Genomic DNA, 26,277 nt, shown 5'->3' with positions numbered 1-26,277 from the left:
AGGAGGACGAGGGGAGGTGGGAGCCAATAGGGGAACGGCGCAGCCGGCCAGGGGGACAGCCCGGCTGGGAGCGGAGCCTCATTCCGCGCTGGGGGCTGATGGGGAAGGAGCGGCGGCGGCGGAGGCTCGGCGGCGGCGGCGGGCACGGGGCGCGCTGCTTCCTCCCCCCCCCCCCCCCCCTCCCCTCCTCGGCCCCCTCCGCTCCCCGCCTGCCGGCTCCGGGGGGAGGCGCCGCGCTGTGGGGCGGGGAGCGGAGCCGGAGCTGGAGCCGGAGCCGCCCGGGCAGGGGCGCGCAGCCAGGAGGGAGGGAAAGGTGCGGAGCGGGGCGGTGGGGGGGGGGGGGGGGCGCTGTTCTCCTCAGCGGCCGCCATGAGGGGAGGGAGAGGAGGAGAAGGGGGCTGGGGGGTGAGGGGGGGGGGCGGGTTGGAGGGTGCCGGTGGTCGGGTGAGGAGCGGGGGGAGCCTGGGGGCGTCTGAGGGGGTCCGGGGGGGGGGGCTGAGGGGGATTAGAGGGGGCCTGGGGGGGTTCTGAGGGGGCTACAGGGGCTGAGGGAGCCCTGAGGGGAATGTGGGGGTACTGAGGGGGCTGCGGGGAGTCTGAGGGGACCAGGGAAGGGGCCCCGGCGGTGCTCGCAGCCGCCCTGGGTGCCGGCGACACCCGCGGCCTCGCCGCCCGGCCCCCGTTATGCAGGCGGCGGTGGCGGCCCCGCGGCCGGGGGGGGCTCGCAGCGAGGTGCCAAGCGCGCCCCGGCGGGGCTCGCTGCCCGCCCCCGGCCTCGGATCCGCTGGCTCCTGGCGCTGCCCAAGCCCCAGGCTCGCTTGGTGCCGTGGAGGTGAGGCCGGCTTCCTCAGGCCACGGGGGCTGCTGGCAGAGAGAGGTGAAATCGCTTCGTGCCCCCGCCGGGCCCTGCGTGCGGTCGCCGATGTTTCGGTGGGCTTGCCAGGTGGTTGGGAATGACAGAGGGCTGCAAAAACCCTTCGCAGTTCTTCGAAACGCTTGATACTTGTCATCTTTTCTTGATAACAAGGTTGTCTTATCAAAATATTCCAGGGTGTAGGATGGAAACTCGTATATACATAACTACCTACGTTGTCTGTGGATGAGCTGGAATGGATGCACTGGACGGTTAAGCGCAAATTCTGCGGGAGCGTGAGAGCTGGCAGAAAGGTCAAGATGGATCCAGCTTCAGGTAAAAAATATAACTTCTTGTTCACTAGTGTTTTGCAGCAGGTTAATATTTTTGTATGGCGGTTTAGAGCCTCTTTATGGTTTAGCTGTTAGAGCCATTGGATTTCTGCTTTGTCTGTGGCATGGAAAAGTCGTCATTTTATTTATTGTTCTGTGGTGCTGTCTTCAACGTACTAAAAGGTACTGCGGTGGTTTTAGGATGTAAACTTTACAAAGCTTTAGGACCTCTGCATCAGAGTGAATTGTATTTTAGCTCTGTTTTAAATTCTTTACAGGTGGGAACAAAGGTGGCCCCTGGGCTGAGGCTTCACAAAGGAAGGTCTGATCTGGAGCTTGGTTTAAAGGCACAGGTGAAGATCTTTGGAAAAGAACTTTCATCATGGAAACGGTGCCTATAAGTATTAACTAAATCTTTATCATGGGGGGGAAAAATGAGTTTCTGAGAGTCGAGAAATGCTTCTTTTTTTTTTTCCTTTTACTTCCTCTCAAGTAAAAATGTTTTCGTTATAAACTGCCCCCCTCCAATGTATCAGGGGAGACTTATTCAAAGTTCAAAACCAAAGAGAAATGTTTAAAGCTGTTGTTTTTTCCCCTCTGCCCCATGCATGCATACCTTGCTTGTATTGCATAGGTTTTAGAAGTCTTGAAAACTGCTGGAAGAACTAAAAATGCATGGGAAGTATTCCAAAGGTCAGATATCGAAGTGTTCTCTCGCAGTGGTACATGCGTTGTAACTAACATCTTTGCAGAGTATAGATTTTATTTTCTTAAAAACAAACAGCTTTAATGCCCGGTCAATTTTGGGTTTTTGCTTTTGGGATATGAGAAAAAGTAAATCTGCTTCAAAATTGTTATGATTGTGCCATAAGGATTCAGTTTTGTTCTCTCTGTAATAGAGGAAGAATGTGTTACATCTTGATGAAGCAATGCTAAGTCTTACTTGGGGAATTCTTATTGTCTGTTTCTATGAATAAAGCAATCAACTCTATCTGTTCTAGATGCCGTTGATTAGAAATACTGCCTACTGACAAAATGTGTGAAATCCTGTCTTGTCAGAGTCCTTGTCAGAGCTGAGCAGCAAAAGTGATCTGAGCTCTGCTTACGATGGTGGGAAACTAGTCTTGAGGATCCCTGGTCAGTCTCCTGTTGGAAGATGAAAATATTCCCTGTTCTTACCTGTATCTTCTGGCTTTTAAAGTTCGGGTACAAAAAAGTTAGTATTTTGACGAATCACCATAATCCTTACAGTTAATATTTGATAATACGTGAACCACAGACAAAGTCAAATGTTTTTCCAACTCCTTTGTGGCTCAAAGTAATGTGTTGTTAATTATATGACCAGCAAATTCTAAATACAGGTTTACCCGTAAAAGCTGATCACGTGTCAGAATCCTGGGCCAAAATCTAAAATGCTAAAGATGTTTACTCTAGGAGAAGCTGTTCAGTTGTTGCTGAGCCTGAGTTAAGTCTTCGTGAACTTCTGTATGATTATCTTCTAGGTATTTTCTGATCTAGCATTAAAAACTCTGTAGCGTAACTAGATTTGTCCAGTTAGGTGATTTCATCCAGATTTTCTGTTTGCTATGGATGGTTTCCCCCTCCCCCTTTTTTTTTTAAAGCATGAAATACCGTTATATCCATCCTATATTAACAAAAGTTTTATACGAAGGGTTACTGTACATTACGTGTATGCATTACACAGAACCAAGAAGGATTTCCCATGTCTGTAATATCGTTGGATAGTTGAGCATTTGCTAAAATGAGCTGCTGATTGTTCTTTTGCCTCTTATAATACTCCTTTGTATATCTGCTGGTATCTTGTTTGTTCCTGTTGCATCTACACAATACATTCCTTCATGCTTTGTGTAACATCTTCAGTCCTGTTTTTGTACGTAGATACAGCAACATGAAAGAGAAAATTCTGTTCTTAAATTCTCCCTCTTTCTGCCCTTATTTCTCCACCCCCAACCCGTCCAGTGTAGCTGGAAAATGGGTCATTAAGGGGAATTGAGAGCAATATTGATCACCGGTATCCGGAGTTCTGGGGTAAAGGGACAAAAGCGAGCATAGGGAAACGATACGTGTGTTCTGTCAACATAAATTTATGCTTTGAGACTCTTTAAATCAATATGGGAGTGCTATAGGTAGGAAAATAAATGAAGACATCAAGTTGTTGGCTAAAAAAGCACCAAAGCTCGCTGCTGTTGTAAGAGGCTTGGATGCTGGTGTTGTGCCTTTTGTCTCTTGGTTGTTTAAATTTCTCCTAACAGTGGTTAGCAATGTGCAAGCAGAGTGCTCAAGTCTAAACCAGAAGGGTTTTTGTCTAATATTATTTGCTCTCTTCTTTTTTTCTTTTTAATGTAATCACTCTTTTGAGTTAGGCAAGTTCAAAACAATGTATCTTCCAGTGCTGACTGCTGGGACTGTTGTATAACTCCTCTGGCATATGAGTGATTCCCATTGATTTCTGCGCTAATTGTTTGCAAATGTTACATTTTTTTGTCACAATATTCTGTTTTCTAGCAATGTTTCAAGTAAGAGATAAGAACTGAAGAAAGGTAATTTAAAGCCAAGTATTTAATGGGAAGTAGTTGTTTTAAGCTACCAGATTGAGAAGAGATGAGTACTTGTTGCATCTCAAAACTGGCTTTGTTCCCCAACCTCCCCAAGCTTAACGTAGACTGTTCCCTCTCGTTTTGTTTGCACAATATCAGGCATACCAGTGGAGCCTAGAAATTCATAATATTTAGCAGGACGAGGAAAGAAATCGTTTCACACACTTTTGCTGATTTACAGCCATAGGCAGATCAATATATACCCATAAACCTTCCATAACTTGTACACCATTTTTTAGAACAGTTTTCTGTAGGTCTTTCTGCAACCATTTTTTCTCCAGTTTCTGGCTGCCAAATATGTTTTTTCTTTATTGTCAAAGCCAGTTGTTGGGCTTGTGCTAGTAGGAGAGGGTTTAGATGAGCTTCACAGGTGCATTTAGCAGCAGGTACATCGCATGTTTTCTCTTTTTGTGGAAAGAACACTTAATGAATACTCTTAAGTTTATCCTTCAGTGTTCGACAGGTGATCAAGCTATTTATTCCTCGTGTAAACTGGTGTATTTCTCTGCATTTCTTTTCTGAAGCATTAAGCATTTTATTCTGCAGGTAGGCTGACATCATTACAAATATGAGCTTTATGTCTTTGATACTTCGTATTACTGCAAGAAAGGTTCCTGTACAGAGTTCAACAAATGTTGTTCAGTTTGTGAAGAGCAATGGTTCCAGTTTTTGTATACTTATTACTTGGTTTGTACATAAATATTCAGCCATTCCAATTGCTGTTGGTCTTCCTTTTCCAAGCTGTCCTGTCCATAACCAACTTCAAAAGTCTTGTAAAATCTCATGAGTTAGGCATTTATAAGCTAAAAATATTAGACTTTCAGGATAATTTGGGAGGGAAAGACATGTATAATATGGATTGAAGACGTAGCATAGCTTTGTAGTCAAATGAGTAGGCCGTGCAGCTTCCCTGGGTCTTTGTGGAGAGTCAAAGTGCAATAACTTCTTAGTTGTGATGTGGGGGGTTAAAAATAAAATCATTTATATTTTTAAGCTGTTGTAAATCTGTGTGTTGATCAGCAGAGAAGCAAGAAAAGAACTGGAGAGATTCTCGCACCATCCCAATAAAACTCCTTTGCAAAAGTTGGTGAACTCGGCTGTGATATGGTAGAATAAAACACAAAATCAGAGGTAGGAAAGAAAAGTGTCACTTTTTGGTACAAAAAGTTCGAGAATGTGATTATCAAAATTCAAAGCTAAAAATGTGTTAATATATTTTGAAACTAGTGGAAAACTAGGTGAATGATGATGTCAAAATGAAACAGTATAAAATAAAGCTCATTGAAGAGAGCTTGCAGGAGTGATTTAGCAGTTCCTGAAGATAAGAGACATTTTGAGAACTCTGAAAATACAAAATTCAGAGATTATTGTCAAAGCCTGTATCCGTGTGTGTTGGGATAAGAGGAAAGTTTTTGTTCAGCTTTTTTAAAAAAGCAGTTCGAGTTATTTAGAGCAACAAGAATGTCATGTCAGGTGTTCATAAGGCCTGCACACCAAGAGTGAATGCAGTTGAAGCTAAAGGAGTCTTGATCCGCTAGGACTTACCATAGATAACTTCAGGAGCATTTGACTAGTTCTACTCTATTCATGGGGAGGAAAAAAGGAAATGTACTTGCAGTTTTTATACTTTGCTGAATGGTTAGGTTTTGATTTAGCAGAAGTACCTCAGAAGAACAGAGTCTGTTTTTTTTCTTGCACTCAAAATAAGAAGCACCTACTGTAGAAAGAGCGTATTGTATGAAATTTGCTGCAGTGGATGTGAGAGCTTTCAAGTCTGACAGTTTAAGTAGCGAAGATGAAAGTGAGGACAGTTCTTGGGCAGGGGACTTCAAGAGGAATGTGATTCATGGGACGCAGTGACTAGCGTAATTACCAGTGCAGCTGCCGTAGTAACTTCTGCCAGTACTAAAAAAAACAAAACCTGTCATGCCCAGTGCTCTATTGGTCGTAGTGTAAATGATAAAGATGGGAGCAGCGGCGTAATGCCTTGTTCCACTTGCCAACTTCAGATCGCCGCACGCGGATGGAGCTATTTCTGCTGGGTTTCAAATTGGCATAAAACCTTCACAGGATTTCCTAAAGTGCTTAGGCTGGGGAAGTCTGCTGGAACTGGAGGTAGTGAGATTTTCTTTCCTTTTCTGTAAAGAATAGTGAAAGGGCAGAGATTCAGAGGGGTTGAATGAATCTGATAATGGGTAGTACCTGGCAAATTCAGGCAAGAAAAAACAAAACAAACACTTTTAATTCCAATGTTTTCAATACATAAGGTTTTATTTCAGTAATTAATTCATCTGTTTTGATGTTGTATTAGATAGGGCTTTTCAACTTTTCTCTGTGATAGTACTTTCTTTTAGTTATTATTTAATATTTGAAAGGTCTGACCTGTAGTTCAATATTTGCTTCCAATTTGGCTGAATGAAATATTTCAGACTTAATCCAAAATATCATTTGGGATGAAGAGCTCTTGAAAAATTTGGAGGGAAGAACGGGAAGGAATGTTCTGCCAGACTCAGGCTTCCTTTTTATTTAAATTTCTAGATCAAGTGAGGAGAAAGACATTACTGAAGAGTGAGGGAATTCTGTTATATTAACCACGGAACATTTTCTCTCGCTAACACAAGTTGTCAAAACTCACTTCTCCAGCACTCAGAGAATTTCTTTAAGTGCGATTTCCATTTTAAAATGTTGAAGTGGATTGCTAAAGGTCATGGATCAGTCTAGCATCAAAGGTGGGTCTAGAATTCTGGAATGCTGATTTTTGTAGTCAGGGCAGTCTCTGTTTAGCTGCCTGGCCCCAATGTTGCGTTAGCAGATCTTAAAATTTCACCTGTGCAGTATAAATAATCATTGTCCTGTTTAAGAGAACACTTAGCTTCCTAAGCTGTTCTTAGAGCACGTAGCTGTTCTGAGCATCAGCTATAAAACAGGCAAACTTCATGATTTCATTCAGTCTTCATTATCCTTGTCAAAGAATTTCTAGATGGTTTTTTTTCCTGCCTTTAATTTGCCTATCATTCCATTTTTGTCATTTCCACCTCCTGTTTCTTAAAAACTTGTCTCCTTCAGCTTGTTTGGCATTCTTGAGCAAAGGCATTTGTAGCTTGATTCAAGAAAGAGGTGAAAAGGGAATCACAAGTTCCTGTACACAAAATTATCACACGATTGTTACTTAATTCATGAAAATGTTCTGGAAAGATTCCTCGCTGTTGTCCTTGTTGACTGATGGTACCAGTTCTACGGACTTAAATCCAGGCACAAGGGGAGTCCTACAGTAACGCTGCAGGGCTGAGCTCTGTACAGCAAGAGGAGACCCTTGTACCTAAGCACCTCCTGTCTGCAAGCAGAGTGACGGACGGTAAGTGGTGTAGTTCTGTAGCTTATACATCCAGCACGCATATGTATGCACTGGGGTTCGGCCCTAATAAAGTGACCTTTTTATGGAAGCTGTATTGCATATGTTCTTTGTCATAGGTTGCTATCGGTTTATGGAGAGTCTCGTGGCAGTTGTGAAAATGCCATTAAAAATCCAGATTCTCATTTTGTCTGAAGGTTGTGGTTGGTTTTTATTTCTGAAAACACCAAGCCTGAAAATGGTAGTTTAGACTTTCCCATGCATTGAGTCTTTTTCCAGTATGGAAAGCAAGGCTAAAACAGACTTTTTTTTAATTAAGATCCCCTTTCAAAGCCTATGAAGTAAGTACAATTTCTGATGGTGTAAAAGGAGATCAGCTCATCCCAGAGCTGATTTTGTTTTCCTCCCCGATTAGGTCTTCATAGTCTCCAAAGGCAGATAACAAGTAGACTAGAGTAATTCCTTTGGAAGGGACCTACAAAGATACTCAAGTCCAACTGCCTGACCACCTCAGCGCTGGCCAAAAGGTAGAACGTACTACTGATTTTAATAGTAAGTTGTTCTGCTTCTTTTACATTAGGGGGAAAAAAAAAACAAAAGTCAAGATATATAATGTTGCATGCCCACTTTTTTGCCCAATTAAATAAAAAATTCAACTGTTAAACTCCCAGGTCAATCACAGGTGGTGACAGGATATGAAACTTGTTTTATACGTCTATATGTTTTACCATACAGATGTATAAAAAGCTCTCTGAAAGAGGATTTTGCAATTCTTCTAATGGCTCAAAACATCACTGAGGGAGAGAGAAATCTGACCAATGGACCGATAACTGCAAATAATACCCATGAAATGTACAAACTAGGAGGAAGACTTGAACCTTTCTTGTAGATGGGTAGATTGAGATGAAGTAAGTGACGTGCTCATCATGTGGTAAACCTAGATACATCAGAACTTGCAGATCTGAATTGACTGTAAAGTTCCTATACAGCCAAAAGTACTTGGTGGTGCTTGGACACGCAGGCTGGTCTTTGTATGCTGTGTCTCCTGCCAGGTCTATGCCCAGTTAGAAGTAGCTGCCTCTATTTTTATAAGACTTGCATGAAGAAAATGAAAAGTTAATTTAACAAATTGAAGACTTGTGCTAGAATATGTGGGTGTTTTCTTTGTTCAGAGACAGAGTAAAAGGGGAGGAAGCGAATTCTGTAGCCGGGAAGTTATCAAAACCAAGGTAATTCTAAAGATGAAGTAGAAGGGCCCCTTTAGAAACCTATGAAGGAAGATTCTTGTGTATCTACACCATCAGTGCCTTTAAGGTGGAAGTGATCTACTGGAGTAAGTGGAATGAATTGGTGCAGAAGAGGAGGCTGAATACAGCTTGGATGTGGTGGCCTGGCTCATCTTGTGGATGGAATTGCTGCCATTGACTTCACGAGCACTTTGGTTTTGGCTCGTAAGCCGCTTACAGCTCCGCTTCTGCAGTGAGGATAAAGAACAATCAGCAAGTTTGTACAGAAGCTGCTGGTAGACATCAGCAATGAGATCTAGCCTAGCGTTTAATTAAAACTTAAATAGATTATTTTTTTTCTGGAAATATTTGAGAATCCTAATCCTCTGGTGGTCACATTGTGGTGTTTTCCCTCCTAGGTGGGCATGAAGCTTCTGGGCAGCAAAAGCAGGAGTTTTACAAGTACTCTGTGCACTTTGTGTCCTCTAAGGCTGTAATTCAGCTGTGTCTCATGTCTGCTGAAACAATGGGAGCTACAGGGGTGAAGTGGGACTTGGATAAGTGGTGCTCAGTTTTACTTCAGTCGAGGATGGGGTGCGGGTCCCTACCTCCTTCCTTGTGGGAAGAGGACGCTAACGGGGTGCTCCATCCACCGCTGCGGTAAGTGGAGGCCTCCACAGGGAGATAAGGCTTAGTATGCTTTCCCAGTGAAATATATTACACATTTGTTACTTTCTGGGTAACAGCCAAATCATTTGTTGTCCCTCCCCACACACACTTCCATTTATAAATGAAGCCTTCAGTCTTTTGAATGTCATACAAGACTGTTCAAAACCAGACTTGAGCAATTGAAATTCAATTAGTTCAATCAGAGCAATTCAATTGACACAGCTGAGTTCTGTGATCCGAACAAAAGATTTTGCTTTAATTGTGTAGGAATATATAAATGCTGATATGATTGTCTTGTCCCCAGCCCTCCAGAAGGACTAATGCATTTTCAAGTTTACTGGCACGCACCACATTTTGCTACTTGAGGTTTATGTGGTGCCTTAGCCTTTCGTGAAATTGGAGGTCCACTGGAAAACAGAAGAAGCGTGTTTGTTTCTTGTGGGCAAACCCGCTGAATGCTGGGGTTTAACATGTAACACTGCTAAATTTGGAAAGCGGCTCGGTCATCCGTTCTGTCTTGAGACAGACGATCTTGTAATAGCCGTTTGCAGATGATATTTCTGATGAATCATTTGAGGTTGTGATTCACAGCTCAACCGAAGTGATGTTACATTACAAGTTAATTTTTTAACTTTATCTCAGAGCCTAAAATGTTATGATGGCTGCTTTCCTGCATCTGCACTTGTCAGTCTACAACGTATGGTGGGGTACAAAGGCAACACAAACATGTTTATTCCTTGACCAAGATTCTCCACTACCTCGAAGCAGAGGTTTCTTTACTCATCTTGCTTCTCCCACAAGCAATCACATTCTTAGACCTCTGTTTTCCTGTGGTATTTGTGACTGGTGGCCACCAGTGGTGTTTTTTTCCTCACCTTCCTAGATGTTTCTTTACCATGTCATATTTGTCCCTCTTTGGGTTTTTGTAGGCGATTAAAGACCGGAGTAAGTCATCTTGATTCCTGTTTTTTGCATGAGCATGAAACTAGTGGTCGTACCAGCAGTTCTGGTGTTACCTAGTTCTGTTTTCTGTCAGAAGTTAAAATCTCATGTTGTTTTTCTGAAATTGTCTGTGTAAATGAAGCATCAGCTTATGCATCACGTAATTAAAGTGGAGATTCTCATCTTCCTCTGCCAGTCCTCCTTCATCACTGTCTCAGGCACCGCAGATGAAACAGCCTTATTTGCTTATCATGCAAATTCAAATCAGGCATCGTCTTTGAAATAAGATTCTCTCTAATCCTCAATAGCGTTGTCTCAACTTCCATATTTCTTCCTGTGTGAGATTTTAGAGATGAGGTCCTTGGCCATCTGCACATGTAAAACTTCTGCAATATTTCACCAGCTATTTAATCACTCCTTCCAATATTGTTTTCTCTACCTTGACAGATTTCATCGTGTGTTGCATCCTCACCGAGTGGTGTTGCGGAGGGTGTTGCGCAGGGTGGTGGTTTGATATTGCATCCCTTTCTTGTGCTCTGCTCTGTTGCTTCAAAAAGGAAGTATTTTTCCTTGCATCAGATCCCAGACTGCTTGACACAGTGTGCCAGCCTCCGTTGTCTGCCTGTTGCTTTTAGATCGTTACTTTCATACAAGGAGTATCGCCTAAACAACCCATAACCTTCCTCTACTATAACGAATTGCAAAGGTCCTCAGTTATTTGTTGATGTGTCGTTGGGACCATCAGTGCTGTCTTGATTTCTCTTTGGGTCTCCCTACCTGCCTGTTCTGCTGTTGACTCTCATGTCACATTTTTGTGCCCGTTACGGAATTTCTCTTGCATGTTTATTCTGTCCCAGGACTTGACATGAGTCAGTGGCTAGACTTTATAGCCATGATAGTAAAACAAATAAATAATGATGGAATATGAAATAATCAGACATAATAATTGACTCACAAGTATGGAAGGTGATCTAGTTCGTAATTCCATTCAGGGCAGGGACAGCCACACTTAATGTTCTTCCTAACAGATGTTTACGTGGGCTGCTTTGGAGGTACGTGGTATTGAAATGGCTGCTCCCCAATAATTTGCTCCATTACCTTGCCATCCTTGCTAGTCATGATGTCTGACCTGAATCTTCCTTGCTGCAGCGTAAGCCCATTATTTTTCATGCGGGCCATGAAAGGAAAAAACGTATTTCTTTTTGTTGTTGTTGGCATTTCGTTTAAAGTACTTACAGGCTTCATGGCCTTTTTGTTAGGGCAACTACCTCCGTTTCTCCAGTCTTCCTCGTACTTGTTTCCAGCTTTCTGTAGGCTCTGTTAGGCAGACCTTCGCAGGGCTCAGCATTCCAAAGCTGGGTGCTGTACTCCGAGTGAGACCTGGGTTATATTCGTCTTTGATCACCATAAAGTGCAGCGCTGCTGTCATACTGAATAAATAACCACTGTTGACTCACGCTCACCTTGTAATTTCACTCTAACCATTACATTTTCTTTTTCCTGCGGAGTTTCTGCACAACGTTCGTGGTTGAAGTGGCAGTAATAGTAAGTAGCTGCAGGTTTTTCCTCAGCAAGGATCCAGGTCCGGACGGTCAATATGTTAATGCAAAACTATTACTAGAGGGACGTGTGATCAGTATGAGGAAGCTGTATGACTTCGAACTGGAAACGCAACTGGAAAAGATGCTGAGGCTGTTCAGAAGTCCCTGGTGGGTATCAGGCATCTAATTTTTTTCGTGGTGCTTTGGATTTACCCTTGCAGTAACAATATCTGTTACATCAAATGGCATTACGTCTGACGTTTATCCCCTCGGTATGTAAAGGGAGGAATTTTATCCCTTTTCAACCTTCGCTTTTGTGAGCGTGAACAAGTGAAGTACCTGTGTACTTGATGAGATCCATTACAAAGATAATCTTTAGTTGTTGTTCTCTTGACTTGTTCCTTTCTAACAAGAATAATTAGATTTTTTACTCACTTTTCTTAACTGTTTCATACTGGGTGTCGCTTACAATGTGAGGTATCCCATTTCATTGCTGAATCTTGAACTTTAGAGACAACATAAAGAAGCGTAAGTATTTCAGGCGATGCTTTGAAGAGTGACTCTTCAGGCCAAGTGGCTGAAATCTGTCCACAGGATCCCAGGGTGCTGTGATGGATGAGGAGCAGCCTATGCCAACGCTGGGCCATGCAAAATCTCCCGAGGATTCTCAGACTGAAAACAATGCCAGAGGGGATAGAAAAAGTTCTGGACAGAGAAAGAGGGTTTCTTATTATTAATCGCTACCCACGTTGAGTGCAATACTACTATTCTGGGCCTCGGAAAATGACATGCTATTTTCCTTTCCTTTTAAATATGACAAAAGCAAAGCCTAGGACTAAGTGGTGGATATTAAATATTGAATATTCCACAAAGATTTGTCATCTGCTAAGCAGAAGATGACTTTCCTCCAAAAAGAAGCAAGCTGGCTAGGCACTATATATTTGTTTTGTTTCTTTTCCACATAGGTCGTGTATTCCCATTTCTGCTTAAGCTAAATTAACAGTTGGGTGAATGGAAGCACTTCCCCTTAACAGAAATGCCCTTACAAAAACCAGTAAGTGATTTAATCAAGTGAGTTTCACTGAGTATTCACAGTTCACCCTCTTGTGTGCTAGAGTTCAGCGTTGTACAAACAGGATCAGAAATTCTTTGCTTACCTAGCAGCAAATTGGCTGCTTAGTCAGATATGCACAGCACAGTGGTGAGCATACAATGCTGAAAGAAAGTTTGGATAATTTAGCTTTCTTTTATAGTGCCATTTGTTGCGGGGTCAGACTTTTCAGATAATAGCTGTACAAAGTGCCTCAGCATGCTGTGTGTCTTCTGAATGAGGCTCAGAACGCAGATCTTTGCGCTGGAATGTGCGGTTGGAGATGAGCTAGGGAAATATTCAGAGGCTTTGAATGTTATTACTGCTTATGTGCTGCGTTATTCTTTTTGAAAATTCCCAGAGCTTGCAATATGTTGTGTGTATATACATAAAAACCCCGTGAGGGGAGGAATAAAATACATTTTTCTTTCTTCCCTCCATACCTCATGAATAGCTTCTTTTCCTGAAAACCGAAAGTGATATAACCTTGTTTATTTTCTTACATCCACTTGTGCTGTTTTTACAGTCACCTTAAAAATGTTCAGTTTCTGTCACTGTTCTTTAAATATTTGCTTTCCTATCTCTGATAGCCTTATGAGTGGAAATCCATAGGAAATGGATGTTTCTGGTTTATTAACATTTTAAGTTCTAGTAGCTGAAAGATGTAGAAATTACAGCAGTATGATCAAAACGAGTAGAGTTGTATTTTCAAATACTGTATCTGTGCATGCAAATGCTGTGGCCACCGTCTATTTTCTCTAAGGTCAATCAGGCGACCAAAACTTGCGATTGAATTTGTGTGAAAACTGATACAAAAAAAAATTATGTTTGCAGTTGTGGGATAGCTTAAAACAGGCATCGGAAAGCTGGTGTGAGTGCGTGTTCATAAGAAGGGCGGGTGTTACCCGGACAGGATCTGTTCCCAAAACACAAAAAGCCTGAATTGGCGTGTGCAGGTATGTGGAGCTGCATTCCAAGTGCGTGTCCTCATCGGCAGTGACCGTGCAAATCGAGCTGCTGGGCGTGCAGATGAGCTCTGCTTGTTCCGCTGTGCCTGCACCTAGCTCCCACGCCAGTTCCGGATAAATGATTATACAAAGGAGAAGTCAAATGGCCCGAGTGTTTTGTATTCGGTAGAACGTTTCTGAACTTAAAAAGCAAACCCACTGAGATATGTGGTTGTGTTTCAAAAGACACATCTCTGCATGCAGGTTACCGAATGTATGGTCTAGTATCAGAAGTTAGTGCAAGGGAAGTCCTGGTTTTTGTGATCTAACTTAATCAACTTTGTTCTGTGAGGTGAAAAGAGGGATTCTGGTATACAATTTACTGTGGGTGTGTGTTAGAAGTGGCTTTTTGTTCTCTAAAATGAAGACAGTGACTCACCAACTTCTGGGTTTCAGAAACAGCAGCAAAATATCTCCCCCTTGACTTAATCTGCAGCTTGTTCCATCTTTCTACCTTCCTTCTGTAAATAGCCACGTCTTTTTCAACGTCTTTCTCAACGTCTTTCTCAGCATCTCTGAATGCAAAGGAAACATGGGTGGGACTTTGAGCTGGAAGTAGGAAATAAACTTAAGCCAAGGGAGGTACTGTGTGAAAATACATACAGATATACACGTATTTCTGTGAAGGGCTGCTTCTATCACAAATCCACTTTAAAATCATAATGTTGTATTCTCCAGGAATGTATGAACCCCACCAAAGAGGGGGAAGGCAATAAAGGAGGCACAGAAGGATTTGAATTAACCAGGCTGTCCCATTCCAAACCTCAAACGGCAACAAAAGGACTGCTGTGGAATTCTGTGTCTGGATTTCTAGAAACCAGTTTTGTTGATCTTCCATGAATTTAGTAAATACACACCCCAAAACAGACTTGACTTTGTATTTTGCCCGGGGACTATGTGCATAGAGCACAGCATAAGTTTGGCTAGTTATATGTGATTTTCAGAAGTTGAAGGCATTAAGAATAGGGTAAAATTTTTAGTGTACACCAGCTTGGGCCAGGAAGAATTCATATACTGTGGAATCTGGAGGAAAGAAAGGTGGTTTGGGCTCTTTAAATTATAACTTTTATATAATTATGTTCCTAGGACTTTCGCACTGGAGTTTCTCTTTACCCCAGTGCTCCATGATTTGCAAAAGCGTTCTTCAGCAGAAATAACGAGCTTGACTGTTTTGTAATGCTACTGCTAGAAAATGCAGAGGTAGTGCTATTTAGCAGCAGTATCACCTTGTACAAAGTTTACCATTCCTCTGATAGTGATCTCTGGCACATACTAGATGCAAAAGACCTGAGAATGACAGGAGCACTAGCCATAGCCCTCGTGTATGAGCAGAGAGAAGGAACAGAGAGAAGGAACAGAGCGATGGAGCAATCCGAGAGCATCAAGAGTCCTGCGGGTGTGACCGGTGGCCTCTGGTCCCAGATGGGGGGACAGGTCTAGATCAGGCATGTGCAGTACCTCAGGAAGCACCGATCAGTCCTCAGCAGGCTGTGCAGTGCTCTCGGGAACCTTCTGCCAGTGCTATGTGCTGCTGATCGAGTGATTTTTAACGTGGGTTTCACTGGGGAGAGGTGGTGTCACTCAGCATCCTGCCAGGCAGGTTTAATGAGGTGGAGGTTCTGGGAAAACTGGTGGGACTGGAAGCTGTACTCTCCTAATAGGGAAATGGAGCTGGGCTTCTGAATAAAAAGGGGTTATTTGCCTAATTTCCCTTCAGATGTTCTAATATACACTGGGGTCCAAAGCTAATTCTCTATTTAATTGCTTTTAGTTGGCTAAGACTCAGACCTCAGAGATGGGGGGGGGATAGGGGGGAGGGAGCAAACAGTGGCCTGTGGGTGGGAAACCAGGTAAGGAATAAACTTTGGATTTTTTTCAATTCCTTCTAAAATATTTTTTCTGTTGTTGTTGATGGTCTGCGTTTATTTTTCTGCCAGTTGTCTCATTCCTTTGTGATCTATTTATCTGTATGGATATTTCTCAGAAAGCAGCTGTTCTGTTTGTGACATACAACAGAATGGGAGGAAGAGCTTCGTGACATCACCTCTTACAAATCCTTTCCCCCATGGCTTAAAAACAAGATGAAAATTGCCCAGGTTTACAGAAATATGACTTTTATTTATTTGTTCATTTATTCTGTTGGGAGACTGGGTGGGGGGGGGGGGCTGTCAGCTCTGGAAATTCTTGCTTGAGAGGGCAGGGATTTAAGTCTCAGCCAACATTACTTCTCCCTAGGTATTTGAGTTAATGAACATAAATAGAAACCAGATAATTTTAAGACACCTGTGGTAAAGCAATTTCCTTTTGCAGATCAAATTTTGCTACCATCTCTCTGATTTTTCCCTACGTGTACCCCAGAGGAAAGTAAACCTCGGCGTCCAATGCGAGATCTCAGCAAGCAGGAGAATACTGCTCCTTTTAACGAACTGTAACTGGTTATACCCTGAAAACAAAAGAAAAAGTGTATGGGGAACATTCACAGCCTTAATTTAAAAAAAAAAAAAATCTTTCCTGAAATAAATGAATTTGGAATGTTTTCTCTGAGCAGCCTGACTTTTCCTTTAGCTGTGCATGTCTGATACCTGTTCCGTAGGCTGTTTTTGTCCCAAACCTTCGAGATATTTATTGTCCAAAGCCTTCTAGATATTTAAGATCTCATTCTTGAAGGTACCACGTGTGAGACGCTTCACCCAGCAGTTCTGAGGGTAGATCTGAACCTGAAACTCGATGCAGGTCTCGGCGTTTGCATTAAGAAACCTTCAGCCGCTGTTGAGAGCGGGGTGCCCGCGGTCTGCAGGTACCTTATGGTCAAGCTGTTTCAGGTCGTGCTGTAGCCAAACAGCCTGGTGATGCTTTGACACAGGTAGTTGTCGTTCTGGTAAGCTGCTTGTGGCTGTGAGTGCTGTGTTTTCAGGCAATTATTGTGCTCGTCTTGTCTTTCTGTAGGCCATGTCTACCAGGTAGTACTGGCTGTTTCTCCTCTTTTTTTGTCACTGTATGGACCTTTACTCCACTCCTCCACTTTTAACTTTGGTTTGGTTAAAGCCCCAAGAGTGTATTTTTGTACTTCAGCAGTTAACTGACTTTATGAACTGTCAATATTTATACAAATGTAATTACACTGATACTGGCAAGCTTTATCAATTAACGATATTTATTTCCAAACAGTTGTTTCAGTATAATATCTGTGCGTAGCCGTACCTTCACTTTTGCTAATTATACTGTATTAGGAAGGTGGGATGTGTTTTGTAAGGTGCATCATTATATTGCTTTCCTTCCTCAAGAATGAAAACTGAGGAGTTGGTATGAGATACTGTAGGGAAAAAGTGGGGGTAAAGAGACTTACTTTTTCGGTTGGGGGAGAAGGGGGCTACAGATTTCAGGGAAGAAGCATGCTTGACAGGCCATTCAAAGAGAGTTTTAAGTGTACTGTAATCCAAAAACAAAGTTAAAGCAACGTGCAGAGTGAGTGTTTTCATTTGCTTAGTTCTGCAAGTTCTGCAGTATCAACTTTTCATCCTGATTCCTTTTTTCTTTAAATCTAAATACCTAGCATTTGCCCGGAACAGAAGTCCTGTTTCAACATATGTGCATTTCCATCGATTTTTCATGGGACTGCTCACATGAAGTTAAATAGCTACAGAGTGCTATTGAAATCAGCTATAAATTTTGTAATAGGTTAAAAGTATCCAGTCAAACTGTGGATAGTAACTTTTGGGTATAGTGAAATTGTTCATAACTTTTTGGGGGGAACGAGCGTGACTACGTTTCCCCGGTGATTTACAAGGGCCGCAATTTTTAAGGGGCCTAAATTCCCTCTCCAGTTTAAAATTATTCAGAACGCTTCCATAAACCAGCCGTGGCGTTATGCTGGCCATACTGCGATCTAATTAAATATTTACTGTACTTGTATATCTGGTGGCTGAGCCGGGCCCGTGGAAGTGCTGATGCACGCAGCCCTGCGGCGGCGCGGCTGACGGTCCTGAGCTGGCGACCCGACCCCGCGCCGCCCTGGCAGTGGCGCTGCACGTCTTTCATCCCCAGCGCTCTTCTGGCTTGCCTGGGTTTTTATTTCCAAGAACCTCTTGACAGGTGAAGATGTCTGCCTTTGAAGTTCCTCGCGGAGGCAGATTCCCCGCTGGCCCGCAGTTTGCTGCAACAGCACCCACCTTTGTGTGTTTGGTGCTGTGTCTTTTGCCTCTACTGTGCTCTAAATATTCCTCGTTTAATGAAGTGAAGCTCTTTAATTACTATTTTTCTTTGTGGAATGGCTCGTGGTCCCTTGGTCTTTTGATACTATCAGACTGAAAGGGAGAGGAAAATCCTTTAAACAATTTTCCAACTCCCTCTAGAGGATTTCTTTCCAAGCCCAGAAATAGCTCCACAGTGGGAGAAGCGGAGCGCTCAGTCACCGCGCCTGCACAGCCAGGTTTCAGTCCAGATTATATCTTTTTCCAGTATCCACAGACTGCTTTTTTTTTTTCCCTGTCAGTTCCTGCTAATGTCTCCCTGATTTTATTCCGCCTGTTCTTTAAATATGAATGCTCATGGTCCATTTTTCCTTAGGCAACGCAAGCCTGGCATTCTCTGCCGAGGGATCCCGCTGCAGTCATCGCTACCTGGAGCATGGCTGTTCTCGTGGTGTGCCAATTCCCCCGGACCAAACCTTCTGAGACTGTCCAAGTAGAAAGCTGAATTTTAACACCTCGTAGCTGCCTTCTCTCCCATCACGATATTGACATTTTAATGTCTGTTGCGCATAGCAACTTGTTTTCATGACGGCGTCTTTTCCCCTTTCGTGCCCGTAAGTCGCTCGCGTTGCTGTAGCAGTCCTTTGCCGCCCGTTGTGTCGTGCCACAACCGCTGAGAAGCGCTGGTCAAGTTGAACAGGCCGATGGGGCTGCTTTGCAAAGGTCGCAGGAAAAGGGGAGACCTTTTTATTAGGGCCTACTGATGTGGTCCCTCTCAGAAAGGTGCTCACGTCGGGTCTGGTCTGTGAAGAAAAATGTCCCAGGGTACTCCGTGAGTGTTTCTGTTGGGCGTTTAAATGATGCGGAGCTCGTTCCCCATGTCAGGTGCAGTATCTTATTTACCCATTCAATACCTTGCACCTGTCATCAGGGAAATCTCTTAGGGCGGTCTTGCTAGGGGTAGGAAGAAGCCGTCCCAGGCTTTCTTGGTTCCAGACTCTTTCAGCCTCTTCTTGCCAAGCGGCTGCGGGTGAGGGCTAAGGGCACTAAACCCTTCTCAATCAGATACAGGCTGCAGCCACCTCTTGCTCACCTCCTTGTGTCCTAAAGGAAACGCTAACGGGACCCAGCACCCCAAAAGCAGCAGCTGATGATGCCCAGCACCGTCTCCTCCGTTTCCCCTGCTTACGGTCCCGGAGGAGTGAATCCCCGTGTGCCCACGTACCGGTGCCATCCGTCCGTCCTCATCCAGGTGCAGGTTTGGGGCCGTTCCGGCTCTAAGGGGTTTTTTTTTCTCCGCGGCCTAGGTGGGGCCGGGTGCCGGCCCCGGGGGTGCGCAAGGCCCCGAGCGGGTCCCGGCCGTTACCGGCGCCATGGCCGGGCTGCTGCCGGTGCTGGGCCTGCTGCCGGTGCTGGGCCTGCTGCCGCCCCGCAGTGAGTGGGGCCGGGAGCGGGGGGGGGAGCCCGCTGGGAGCCTGAACTGCACCCCCAGCCCCCGAGTGCCCTCGGTAAAGGCAGGGCGAGGCTGAGCAGAGCTGTCCTTGCCCCGCCGAAGCCGTGCATGGTGGGTGGAGGAGTGCCTGGGAGCGACGGTGAATCCGTGTGCTTACACGGATTCGCGTCCTGCCTGGTGCGGGGTGAGGGTTGGCCCTCCGTTACATCACGGGGGCCATAAAGGATCCCGACGTGCGCGAATTTAGGGAAGTGGCAGGCCAAAACAGCTCTTGTGCGGCGGTGGCAGCCTGGTGGGGAGCCTCGGGCCGCTCTGCCACCGCGCGAGGTGATGCGAGCCCGGCCCGGCTTCTCCCGCTACTCACGTCTGTAAATTTCATTTTCTTCATCTCGCTTCCTACCCGTTTCTCTGAGTTACTCTCATCTCAAAGCGTGCCCTCTGTTTCGCTGGGTTTGGTTACGTCCCAAAGCCCGGGCACTCGCTCCGTGACAGCACGCTGCCCGCTGCTGCAGCTCACGGCGAGGGTTTCCATCCGGGCTCTGCCCGGGGTGCTGCGGTCAGACGAGAAGCGGGTGCGCAGCCCCACGGCTGGAAGCTGAGGGCAGGACAGGAGCCGCGAGGATGAGACGGTGCCACGCGTCCGGTAGCCCAGGCGGCAGCTCGCACCGCTCCTTCATCCGGCAGTAGCCGATCAGATCTCGTTTTTATATTAGCTTTCATGCGTTTTTCCAAAGCCGCTCTTTTGCGTGGCTCGGGAGGGACCAGCAAGGCTTTCTGTGCTCGCGTAGCCTCACGTAGGCACGTTGCTGCCAGCTTTATTCCTGCTCGCTCTGAAGTCGTTCGGGTGAGCGGATTATGCGAGGCTGGAGTCAGTCCCCCCAGATAAAGCTCTGCGTTTCTGCGAGTGCTTGAACGCTTTGAAATATGTACCTGGGGAATTACGAGGGCAGCGTGGCGCTGGGAGAGGAAATCCGTCACGTTACCTAGAAGGTCAATAACAAGGCTCTGCAGGATTGCGTTGTAGGTGCTTAACCACTAGATAGGGAACTCTGGTGTGGTGTCTTCGGTAAGAGGCTATGTGGGAAAACCATTTCGTTTTCTCTTTGTTTTTAGAGGCCCTGATCCTCTGAAGCAAATTCGAGTTTCATGGGAGAATGCGTGTTTCGGAAAAAATCTGTACGATTTCCAGAGGACTTGTTGAAAAAAAAAAAAAAGTACCCCATTCATAAAAAAAATAAATAAAAAAAGAACCCGGCCTTTTCTGTGCTTTCACCGGCGAGCTGTGCAGCTTTCCTTTACCAGAGCTGCTTGTGACATGGCAACTTCTGTGCAAAGCAGAAGATTACAAACTACAGAGAACAGCAGATTCAAGCCTGTGTATCAAACCGACATCACATTGCTTGTGTTTGTGTTGAGTGACTGATTATGTCTCTAATTTTTTTTTTCTTTTAGCATCGCAGCATAATTTCAGGAATGCGAAACACGTAAAGGTAATTTTAATGAGGGGGATTTGAAACATGAATGTCGTTTTGTGTATTTGTGCTCACAGAGTGGCAGGGATTCTTTGAAGAGAAGAATCTTTCTTATCCCACCTGGATAGACACAATTAGTGACATTCGGGGGTACTTTTCATCAGTGTAATGTGTCTCATTTCTTTTTCCCTTGTCTTAAAGCCAACGACTTTTCTCATTAGTTACTGACTGTTCTCATGCTGCTGAGTCTACGTGCCAAATTCTTCTGCTCTCAAAACTATCGGGGAGCTTTCCTGTTGATTTTTATGGGAGCACTGTCAAGGGAGACAAAGGGGAATCCTCATAGATTCTCAGTGTGGAAAGACTTGGATGAATTTAGTTTTAAAATTTGCAAGGTGGGACCTTTCCTAAAGATGCTTATTTATTATTAGCGAAGAGCATCTTTTTCACCGAGTGACAAGTTATGAAAAATGTCACTCAGTTTTGATATGCCACACTGTTCCAGTGCTAGGATTTTAGTGATGATGTAGGAGCAATAGTCATACGTTGTTTTATGATTTCATGATTTTTCAAACTTAATAGTGGGATTTCCATGGTTTTCAAAATTGCGTGATATGCTGAGAATTTTGTGACATTTTATTATAGTTGTTAGCGGTGATCTGCTCTGTCCAGGGTTTTAGAATAGCTCTGGGGAGAGAAACTTTGCTGCTTCTGAGATGCAAGTAATTTTTAATAATGCAGTGTGCATTCTTACAGTTGGAGGTACTCTTCCAAAGTTGTGTTTTCTTAGTTATGTTGTATTCTACAAAAATACTTAGTCTAACGATAAAAGAATATATGGTATACCTGTAGAGCCAATTAGCTTCATAAGAGGCTTTTAAGGCTCGACTATACATTAATTCATATTCAAAGTTTTGCAGGTGTGGATAACTACATTTCTTGCATCTTGGTATGCAGACCAGATAGCCATTTAGAATCCGCCTGCTGTAATTTTGTCCAAAAAAAAAAAGTAGGAAAGCAAAGTGCAAATTAAAATGTTCAGTTAAGTGTTCATTTCCAAGTTGGATGTAGACATTCTTAAACTTGAAAAAGCCTGTATTAGCCCCCACGTAGTGCATGTAGAGGAGAAGCAAATTTATGAGTTGTGATCATGGTAAAGAATGTATTCACAAAAATCCCCTTGTCCTGGTTTGATTACTTCGTTACTAAAAATGGTAACCTTAACTTTGAGTTTCCAGGCCTTTCTAGGCACAGCATGATGATTAAAGATGTCTCCCTCCATCCCACTTTTTTACAGTAGTTTGTCTTAATTTGAGCCTAAAAATTCAGTGGGATAATACAGCAATTAATACTATCTCTTGAATGAGCTGGAAATTCTGATGTGATTAAATTTAGTTTTATATTTGACAGATGATGTTGCATCCGTACTCTTCTGCTGAGGATCCAGCTGAGGACACAGTCGGTGCTACAGCCCGTGGTAAGAACTTTTCCCTTTCACAGCAATGATCCCCTGGAAAACCACGCGGTTCAGCTGCATGCTGAGCAGTAGGACTTACTTCAACCCAAAAGGACTTACTTCAACCCAAAAGTTCTTAAGGAGGGCTTCCTGTGCTCATTGGGACATAAAAAGCTGCAGCTCTCGGGAGCAGCGTGGAAAAAACTCCATTTCACTGCAGAGACGGTGTGAACTGGAGAATTCACTGCATTATTCATCCTTCAAGAAAGTAGGGTTACCATCTAGTATGGCAGCACTAATGGATTTTCTTTAAATATAAAGATTATAATTCTTGCAAAAGTGCATTTGTACTAAGGTTTATTTGCGATGTTGAGTGAAGGGTGAGCAAAGCAAATATACATCTGACATTTGCACGAATGCACAAGGTAAAAGCTATGTAATTACCTTTTGCAGCACCTCAAGCAACCCTGTCTAGGACAGAGGCAGAAAAAGAAGAGGAAACCCTGAAGAACCTCGTGGACGTTCTGCATCACGTCATGCAAAACGATCCCTCGCAGGGCGCACTGGCTCCGCGTTCAGCAGCGACACCCACTCGTAATGATACCGTCGATGCTCTCTGGTTAAAAGTATACAAGAAGCATGCTGAGAAGCCAAAAAAAACGGGAAGGGTTGCAATGACAAGAAAACCTACTCCATCGACTATGCCATCAGTTTTGACACTCCAAGCTGACCCAGATTTTTCTGCTGCTTTGTGTGTTTTTGAATCTGCTCAGCTGACAGCAGCACTGGAAGAGCTGGCCTTCATATTGCAAGCTGTTGTTCCAAAGGGGGAAGATAAGATTCTCGATCAGTTAATAAGTGGATTTAGTGAAATCTTTAAAGAATGTTTTAAAAAAAGTGATGCTAAGAATCACAACTAAGTTTGAAACCAAAACCCACTAGCAAAATGTTGAAAAAAGTTGCATTACTGTAAAAAGATGGAACATCGAGTTCTAGCCAAAGTCATCTCGGGAACGATTAAAACGTTATAGATAGTGGTAGGGAATGCATCTGACAGTGTTAAACCCCACATCTTAATGGGCATGTTGAATTGGCTGGGATCCAGAGAGCAAAAGCTCAGGCGCTAGAAGCAGAGAATTTGCAAAAAAAAAAAAAAAAAAAAATATAATTTTTCTAAAACTTCCTCTGCACCTCCCTCTCCATCTCTCTGTCCACTACGTCTAGGGGAGAGCTCAGCAGAAACCAGGGAAGTAAGACCTTTGATTAACGTGCTTTAAGATTTTAGCCCTCAGTTAAAACATATATCAATAAATTTAATAAATAAATATATTGGTAATTATAATGAGAGAAATATCCTGGAGGAAATTACTGAAAAAGTGGCTACTTTGTCTAAGGCTCCAAAAAAAGTGTTTTCAGTGGAAGTCAGAGCACTGCAAGAAAAGAAAATCTTGAGAAGATGCTAATTTCTAGACCAGGCTTATAAGAGCTATGGAGGAATTCCATATATATATATAAATACTAATATCTGGAATATTGTCATAGTCTTTATGTGAGGTTTTAAAATAAATAAAAAAAAAAACAAGCCAGATATAACTATTTATCCCCATAATTAAAAGTTATGATTTATAAATGTTCTGTCTCATGCCTGTTGTGTGACAATGATAAATTGGAAATAAAATACTGAAATAAAGAGAAAAGCTCAGTGGGCTTTCCCAAATTTTTGGGTTTCATATGTTTGTACAGGAGATGACCACCAAAGTCAGTCGTATTTTTAATATTTTTAGATTATACTCGATGTTCTACACTAAGGGCATGAAAATAAATTGTCTCAATTTCTTTTTTTCTTTATTTTTTGGTGCTCATATTTTCATTTCGATCATTGGAAAATATGTTGTTACTTAAAAACAGGACAATGCAACATTTACGTTTTCTGCTGCCAGTTGCCAGATTTTGGAGCCTTACATTATTTCTGTTTTCTTACTGTTTGGATTTTCTTCAAAATGTCAAAATTCACCAAAACACTCAGCGCGTTGAGGAGTGCTGGATAGAGGCTTGGGCGCTCGGAGCCTCGCGTGGTGCAGCCTTGCGCTGGGGGGTGCTGGCAAGGGTCCCATCGAGCACCTCCTATGGGGGGGGGCAACATTATGAAAAATAAGCGGGGTTACACATCCCTCTTACGTAAATATTTTGCCATCAGGGACGTGAGTGAGCCGTGCTTCCTTGTGGGGCGGTTACATTTGGAGGGGTCGTAGCCGGGGTTTCTGCGGTGCCCTTCGAGCAGCGCCCGCTGCCCCCCGGAGCAGCTGGTGTTTGCTCAGCTGATGTTCGGTGGTGTTTTGGGGTGGATAACTTGATTACTTGCATTTGAAGAACCAAATGTGCTCTTTTATTTTCAGAGTCTTTAGATGGGGATCCGTAAGCCAGTTTCAAAGTAGTTCTGAAATAACGAGGTAATTATGGAGATGTCACAGCCAGATGCTCCTTAATGGTTCTGTTGAAGTCTTTTTTTTTTTTTAATTTGACATGAAAAGCTTTACCAGGACTAAATTAACTTAAACCTTTAAAAGAGTAGGCATCTCCATGGTAAAATCAGTTAGATCTGAACTCGCAGCTAACTGAAGAGCTCTGGATCTTTGAATGAACAAGACTGAAAGCTGTAACACGTTTGATTTAAGGTGAGTTTAAGAATTAAGAGTGCTGAAGTATACGATTCTTCAAATAAAAAGTTTCATCATTTTTGCAATTTTTCAGATAATTTAAACGTCTTTAACTTTTTTGCTTTGTCAAAACGTGTGTCAAATCAGAGCAGAGTCATAATAAAATATATGGATATATAGTTGCATAGTTTGTTAATATATGCATATGTGCATCATTTCTTGCCTTAATGCAAATATTCTAATGGGTGGTAAACGCAAAATCAGCTAGATTTTTTCTTTCTTAAAAAGGAAATCATATATTTTGAGGATAGTTCTTTAGACTGATATAGATTGATCTATAAAAATTGTGCCTTATTTTTGCTTCATTTGAGTATTTAAAGCATCCATTATAGATAAGTTTGTGAAATTATAAAGTGATCAAGTGTGTTTTGCTTAGTTCTAAGAAAAGAAATGGAGCACAGCTCTTAAATCATCATGATTCTGTGCATATTTTTAACATGAAAGACTAAATTATACTGGTAAGCAATTATTTAAATCATATTTCCTCAGAAATTTTTGGATAGTATTTTTTCTTTAAAAAAAAAAAAAACAAAACTCTAAAGTATTCTCTGACTGCTGAAGAATATTAATTTCTCACATCTAGCACTTAAATTTGTGGTCAGTTTATTTGTGTATGCAGAAATTTCTTATTTTCATTTAATAAAATGATAGTGGTTTTTTTTTTGTAGGAAGACACTTTCCTCTATTTCTTTTTTGACTGTCTTTCTGCACTCAGTGATGAGTTTTAGGTAAACTGATAAATTGCATTATCTCCATCCTCCTTTCAAAAGCTGCCACCAAGCTGAACTTTAGTTCATACCGTAATCAAGTACATGTGCATTGTATTAAATTTGAAATAGATCAGCGTATATTCAGGGCAAGACAAATTTTACTTGTGCAAAACGCACGAAACTCCTCCTTGTGCATTGCCTCCATCTCCACTTGTTTGGAACACTTTCAGCCAAACGCCACCAAAATTTAAGGGGGGATTTGCCGGAATTGCCAGCATCAGTCTGAACTCACGACCCGGGTCTTGTAAAAACCGGCTTGGCTTAGAAATTCCGATTCCTGAAAAATAAACAGAGGCAAAACTTAAGCTGCTAATACACGCGATGAAAAAAGCACCGAAGTCGTGGCTCGCCGCTCGGCTGTCTCCTGGCTGCGAGGAGCCCGGCAGGGCCGTGACTTCCATCCCCGAGCCGCGGGGACTCGAGCGCTGCCCCCGTCCCGTGGGGCGCCGTCTGCCCCCCGCCACCGAGCGCAAGCAGGCAGCACGACGCGTCTCAGCGCTGCCCTCGCTGCTCCAAAAGCTGCACGCCTTTCGGGGGTGAGCAGCCCTCAACGCTCTCACTTCTGGAGACGTAACGCGGGGTTGTTGGG

At 43.3% G+C, this 26,277-nt stretch overlaps 1 long non-coding RNA gene across 8 annotated transcripts; it reads left to right on the top strand.

Moving 5' to 3' along the window:
- The first annotated feature begins 73 nt into the window (after positions 1–73).
- LOC310904646 lies at positions 74–23,898 on the top strand. Of its 8 annotated transcripts, none has more exons than XR_014588491.1 (9): positions 74–313; positions 1,051–1,189; positions 1,464–4,934; positions 6,342–7,158; positions 7,571–7,682; positions 7,891–9,041; positions 20,726–20,763; positions 22,156–22,222; positions 22,655–23,898. It is a non-coding gene; the product is annotated as an uncharacterized lncRNA (long non-coding RNA). The 8 variants fall into 8 exon arrangements; XR_014588493.1 differs by having other exon boundaries at positions 1,464–6,532; positions 6,870–7,158; XR_014588495.1 differs by having other exon boundaries at positions 1,464–7,158; positions 7,891–8,063; positions 8,801–9,041.
- The last annotated feature ends 2,379 nt before the right edge of the window (positions 23,899–26,277 follow it).

Source organism: Anser anser (assembly GCF_964211835.1).
Source record: "Anser anser genome assembly, chromosome: 10".
NCBI lineage: Eukaryota > Metazoa > Chordata > Aves > Anseriformes > Anatidae > Anser > Anser anser.
This window is presented reverse-complemented; position numbering and strand designations above follow the sequence as displayed.